The sequence below is a fragment of the Ovis canadensis genome, chromosome X (assembly GCF_042477335.2).
Source record: "Ovis canadensis isolate MfBH-ARS-UI-01 breed Bighorn chromosome X, ARS-UI_OviCan_v2, whole genome shotgun sequence".
Lineage (NCBI taxonomy): Eukaryota > Metazoa > Chordata > Mammalia > Artiodactyla > Bovidae > Ovis > Ovis canadensis.
Genome location: NC_091727.1, coordinates 80764169 through 80771109, shown reverse-complemented (window position 1 = coordinate 80771109; position 6941 = coordinate 80764169). Strand labels below are relative to the sequence as shown.

The window sequence follows — 6941 nt, the reverse complement described above, 5'->3', positions numbered from 1 at the left end:
AGGGAGAAGTCCACTCTATGAAATAAGTGTCTATACCATGACCTGTTGTCAACATCTTAAGAAGCATTTTTTGTTTCTTAAAAAAGTAATCATTTTTTCAATAAATTGATGGGTTTAAAATTTTGCTGCTTTTTTACATAAAACTTGTGCCTTTCCTACAAATTCAAGATGTAAATGTATTCTCACATGTGAATTTGAAAATTCAGGGACCTATTATGAGATGATATACATTTTTAAATGAACAGTAAATTCTTCACTACATTGTTTTCCCTCCAAAGTGTTTACACCTTAAGCCTTAATGTACATCTTCACTCAGAAAACAGTTTTATTGTCATATCATACTAGTAAGAAAATCTCTACTGGAACATAAACTCAGTTCAGTTGCTCAGTCATGTCTGACTCTTTGCAACCCCATGGACTGCAACATGCCAGGCCTCCCTGTCCATCACCAACTCTGGGAGTTTACTCAAACTCATGTCTATTGAGTCAGGGATTCCATCCAACCATCTCATCCTCTGTTAGCCCCTTGTCTTCCCACCTTCAATCTTTCCCAGGGTCAGGGTCTTTTCTAATCAGTCAGTTCTTCACATCAGGTGGCCAAATACTGGAATTTCAGCTTCAACATCAGTCCTTCCAATGAATATTCAGGACTGATATCCTTTAGGATGGACTAGTTGGATCTTCTCTTGTGTTGTTGGAAGAAGGTGTTTACGATGACCAGTGCTTTCTCTTGGCAAAACTCTGTTAGCCTTTGCCCTGCTTCATTCTGTAATCCAAGGCCAAATTTACCTGTTACTCCAGGTATCCCTTGACTTCCTACTTTTGCATTCCAGTCCTCTGTAATGAAAAGGACATCTTTTTTGGGTGTTAGTTCTAAAAGGTCTTGTAGGTCTTCATAGAACCATTCAACTTCAGCTTCTTCAGCATTACTGGTCGGGGCATAGACTTGGATTACTGTGATATTGAGTGGTTTGTCTTGGAAATGAACAAAGATCATTCTGTCGTTTTTGAGACTGCATCCAAGTACCGCATTTTGGACTCTTTTTTTTTTTTTTTTTGACTGTGATGGCTACTCTATTTTTTAAGGGATTCTTGCCCACAGTAGTAGATATAAAGGTCATCTGAGTTAAATTCAATTCTAGTCCATTTTAGTTCCCTACTTCTTAAAATGTCGATGTTCACTCTTGCCATCTCCTTTTTGACCACTTCCAGTTTTCCTTTATTCATAGGAACATTCCAGGTTCCTATGCAACATGGCTCTTTACAGCATTGGACTTTACTTCCAACACCAGTCACATCCACAGCTGGGTGTTGGTTTTGCTTTGACTCCATCTCTTCCTCCTTTCTGGAGTTATCTCCACTGATCTCCAGTAGCAGATTGGGCACCTACTGACCTGGGGGATTCATCTTTCAGTCGACCCAATTTCCCCCTCAGTCATTCTCTCCCATCAGGAAGCTTCCACAAGCCTCATATCCTTCTCCATTAGAGGGCAAACAGACTGAAAACCACAGTCACAGAAAACTAGCCAATTTGATCACATGGACTGCAGCCTTGTCTAACTCAGTGAAACTATGAGCCATGCTGTGTGCAGCCTCCCAAGACTAAAGGGTCATGGTGGAGAGTTCTGACAGAATGTGGTCCACTGGAGAAAGGAATGGCAAGCCACTTCAGTATTCTTGCCTTGAGAACCCCATGAACAGTATCAACAGTATGACCAAATTAGAGAGCATATTAAAAAGCAGAGACATTACTTTGCCAGCAAAGGTCCATTTAGTCAGAACTGTGGTTTTTCCAGTAGTCATGTATAGATGTGAGAGTTGGACCATAAAGAAGGCTGAGTGCTGAAGAATTGATGCTTTTGAACTGTGGTGTTGAAGAAGACTCCTGAGAGCCCCTTGGACTGCGAGAAGATCAAACCTGTCAATCCTCAAGGAAATCAGTCCTGAATATTCATTGGAAGGACTGATGCTGAAGCTGAAACTCCAATACATTGGCCCTCTGATGGTGAAGAACTGACTCACTAGAAAAGGCCCTGATGCTGGGAAAGGTTGAAGGCAGGTGAAGAAGGAAACGACAGAGGGTGAGATGGTTGCGTGGCATCAGTGACTCAATGGACATGAGTTTGAGCAAGCTCTGGGAGTGGGTGCTGGACAGCGAGGCCTGGTGTGCTGCAGTCCGTGGGGTCACAAAGAGTAGGACATGACTGAGTGACTAAACTGACTGACTCACCATGTTCCAGGCATTGTGCTCAGTAATAAGCACAAAAGAGGTCATTTCATCCTCACATATACCGCCATTTTCATCATGGTTATCTTTAGCAGTGGGATGATTGCTTTTCTTTTCTTTTTTTTTTCTTTTCTACACTTGCCTATATTTTCTCTGTCTCTGACAGTGACTGTGGGTTACATTTGTAATAAAAAAATTAAGAAGCATAGTCAGATATTATTTAGAAAAAATTTTAATTAGTCCCCAAGTGACCTATTTTGCCAGTTTTAGTTAGCCTGTTTAAATCATTTGAGGTTGATGTTTCCTTTGAAAGTGCTGCTAATTAGCACCTTTTCTTGAAGCAATTAGAAGCTCCATCATGATGTCTCTCTCTCCCTGAGCCTTGGGGCCCGGGCTAACCATTGGGGGGGGGGCAAGGTGGCACAGCTCTGCCTGCCTTTGTCACTTTGAGCTGCTGCCAAAAAGCAATCCTTTCTAAGTTGCATGCATAATGCTCATCGCACCTGGACAGGTGTTCCTCTAGAGGACAAGTGAGAGTTTGCTTCAGCAGTGTTTCATCACTATCACGCGAGCATCTTTTGCTCTTTTACTTCATGTGTATACATGCACATGTGTGGGTAAACACAGAAACCACGCACCCACACCAGGCTGTGTTCACATGGCCCAGCACATCACAAACCCACCTGGCACAGACACTTCTGGGTGGTTATCAGTCAAGGCCTGCACCTTTTTGAATCAGAGAAGAAGACTTGTTTGGAATAGAGTAAATATATTTGAAACAGGTTAGGCATTATCTTTTATGACTAAGGCTAAGTGGTGATAGGGCCTGAGTGTATAAATTCAAGGAAGTTGATTGTTGAATCAGCAAGGATCTCTTTGCCAGATACTGAACATCTTTCTTGAATTTCTGAGCTTCAAGTCAGTGCAGACACCTAAATCCATGTGTCCTGTAGGACCTGGACCCAGCCAGCCCCAGCTGACCTCACTCTATTTCTACCACTTTCCAATGCTTCGCTCTTCTTCCTTTATTGTTCCAATGACAGTCTTTTTCCACAGCCTCCTACTCTCTCCACTGCCATCTATCTAATCATGTTCAGTCATTAAGTTGTATCTGACTCTTGGCAACCCCCTGAACTGCAATCCACCAGGCTTCTCTGTCCATAGAATTCTCCAGGCAAGAATACTGGAGTGGGTTGCCATTTCCTCGCCTAGGAGATCTTCCTGACCCAGGGAGCAAATCCACATGTCCTGCATCTCCTGCATTGGCAGGCAGATTCTTTACCACTGAGCCACCCGGGAAGCCTGTTCATCTAATCAATACCCTGAAGTATCCCTAGGCACTCACCCTAGGCTGCCTTTTACCAGTGTGGCATCATTTACCTGATAGATTCTTGTACCCCTGCTCTCTCGGAACCCCTCCTCTAATGGGAAGGTCAATGGGTTATTATCACATCACCTAGGATCTCCCTCAACCCCTATAGACCCACACCCTATCCTGTCCCACCCAAGAGAGGTTCTCCTTCCTTCCTGGGCCACCCCCCCCGTGCTGCCAGACCCCCATTTCATTGCCTGGAAGTGGTGGAACCCCCTATCTTTGCACCCCTGCCCATTGAAGGCCATGTGTATGTACGTGTGTGCATGCATATGAATACCTGGGTTGGGGCTGTCCTGCCTTCCTTGCACACCCAGCAAGGTCATGGTCAGCAACCCAAGGCTGTCATCCCGTCAGAGATGTTCCATTGTCTTAAGCATGAACTGGACTGAGTTGGTTATTAAAAAGAGGTCCAGAACTAAGAGGCATCTGAGCTGTGCCTTAAAGTGAAGGGGAGATGAATGCTGACAGTAGGTGAGGCTTTCTCAGCAAGGGGACTGCTTGGGCAGAGGAGACTAGTCGGTACCTTAACTTCTCTAAAGTCTTCATTATGGACTTTTCACATTTACACACAAGGAGAGAGGACAGTATTAAAAAAAAAAAACTAGCTATGTTTCACCCAGCTTCAACACTTGTCAACATTTCACTGGATTATTTCGAAAATAAGGAAGGATTTATGGGTGAGAAATAATATTTCTTGAAAAGATAAGAGGCATCTCTTTAAGTTTGTCTAATTAAAGGGGAGTCACAGGGCCCTGAAGCACAGGGCCTGAGTACGGTTGCAATGCAGAGGTTTTCTTGGCTGCTGTCTCTCTCTCTCTTTCACTTCTGTCCTATGTGCACAGAGATTGAAATTAGTGATCACCTCACCTTTCCTTCGATCAACCTAGAATCATCATCAGGGTTCCTGCAAGGATCTCAGAATGTTATCCCACCCTGCCCCTCCAGGCTCTGACCTTCTTCAGGTCTCAGGGCACAGAAGGAAGCTCAGCTCCTGGGGAATTGGGCAGGGCAATGTGAGAGGCCGGGGTACCACAGGAGGATGTGGTAGTTCTCAACACCACTGATGTGGTGCCCTGCTTGCCAAGGCCACCTCCGTGTGTTGTCCCATGCCATCCTCGTTGCAGTCCTAGGAGGTGTGGAATAGTATCACCCCCATTGAATAACAACACTGGCCTCTCTTTCTGCACAGCATTAATAGCACTGAACTGTCAATGGTCTATCAGCTCTTTTGGCAGAGCCTTTAGTGGATCTTCCCCTGTTACCTCCATCTTCTCTCAGTGACTTGCAGTGGCCTTGGCACAGGCCATGAAGCAAGTAGGACTGGACATGAGGAACAATTACCCACATGGTTCCTGCCCTCCAAGATCTGCCACTCCCACTGAGAAGTGCTCTCTGGTGACTCTGAGGGCCCCTTTGGGGCAGGAAATGGGGTCATCACCTAGGAATCATCAGGGGGTGGTAGGAGCCATGAACTAAGGAGGGCAGGCAAAGTTGGCAATAATGGATGCTTATGGGGACTTTGGGGGGGTTCAGTGAGGAATGCTTTGTGGGGTGGTTAAACCGTCAGCAAGTGTATTGTTGACTGAACCTAAAGGCTACAGGCAGGCACTCATTGTGGTGGTTGAGTTGGCCAATGAAGGGTCATCAAAGACCCAGATCCTTTCCCTCCTTACCCTTCTAACAGCACATGAGTGTTCCTAGGCTTGGTGGTGGGATGAATCACTCCTTCCTATGAAGTAATAGCTTGTAACCATGGTAGTAAAATAATTTGCTTTATTTTAGTCTTTTGGCCAAACATTCACTAACACCCCAGAGCCACCCCATCTAAGAAAGCATTAGGGTTTGTTCCATCTCTGACCACAGGAAAGGGCACGGTAAGGTCCAGGCACCTGAAGAACCTCAGAACAGCCCTCAGGAGGAGGCACAGAGCTGCAAGGGGTGCAGTGAGATGACCAAACGGGCTCTTGCATGTGGACCTCAGTTCCCTGTCCCCCTGCATGGGACCACCACCTGGTCTGGTCATGTCTCTCCAGGAGTCTCTTGAGGGCACCCTTGACTTCCTTATTCCTCTGACTATAGGTCATAAGGTAAAGCATGGGAGTGACGTTGGTGTAGATTAAGGACACAGTTTTGTCCTGTTCTGGGGTGTAGCATGATCTGGGGCGAATGTAGGTGAATATTGCACAGCCGTAGTGCAGAAGGGAGACCAGCCCAGCACAGGTGGAGAAGGCTTTGCTCCTGCCCTCAGCTGAGTGGATTCTGAGGATGGCAGTGATAATGAACCCATAGAAGAGCAGGATCAGCAGGAAGGGTATCAACAGGATGAGCAGGCAAACAAGGAAGACTGCAATCTCATTGGCCTGTGTGTCTGAGCAGGTCAGGAATAGCACAGCAGAGATGTCACAGAAGAAATGATTGATCTTGTGGGACTGACAAAAGGGCAGGAGGAATATGAGTTTGGTGAGGGTGAGTGAGAGTGCAAAGCTGCTGATGCATGCTAGAGCCAGCATCTGCACACGCACAATCCTGGTGACAATGAGTGTGTAGTGAAAGGGCTTGCAGATGGCCACAAATTGGTCATAGGCCATTACGGCCAGGAGGAAACACTGCTCCACCCAGTGAAATGAAGAGATGCATTTGCAGGGCACAGCCCAGGAAGGGCATCCACTGGCTCCCGGACATGAAATTGGCCAGCATGTTGGGGACGATGACCAATATATAGCAGATTTCAATGGTGGACAGGTTGTGGAGGAAGAAATATGTGGGAGTCTGGAGGTATGAGTCAAAGAGGGTGATAAGCACAATAGTCATGTGTCCTGCTAGGGTGACAAGATGCATGATTAGAAAGAGTCCAAAAATGAAGATTTGTAGGTCAGCCAGATCCCCAAAGCCCAAGATAATAAACTCAGAGCTTAAGGTGAGGTTTCTCTGCAGTAGGACCATCCTATATTCTCATTTATAGAGCTCTTGGGCTGGAAAAGTCAGCTTTCTAGCAATCCAATAAGTCATGGGAGCCCCTGGAGTCCTTTCCATAGATGGCCGTTGTCCTCATTCTATGAGCTTTTGGACTTCTGCCTTCTGTTCACTGAGAGCAAAGGCATGCTCACTCTGATGTGACATCACTTTGCCTGTTATTACAGAAATGAACCAAGATGAGTAAAATCTATGTATGAAGTAGTTTTTAATAGACAATATTGATAGTCCTCCTTCTGGCTACATTTTGAAGGGTTGTCTCATTGAAGGGATTGGGAACTGAGGTTGTTACTTTAAAGTGAAAGTGGCTCAGTTGTGTCCAACTCTTTGTGACCCCATGGACTGCACAGTCCATGGAATTCTCCA

General features: G+C 45.6%; 1 pseudogene; it reads right to left on the bottom strand.

Annotated features, from left to right (window-relative positions):
• Positions 1–4586: 4586 nt before the first annotated feature.
• Positions 4587–6545, bottom strand: LOC138930767 (olfactory receptor 10R2-like; annotated as a pseudogene).
• Between the last annotated feature and the right edge of the window lie 396 nt (positions 6546–6941).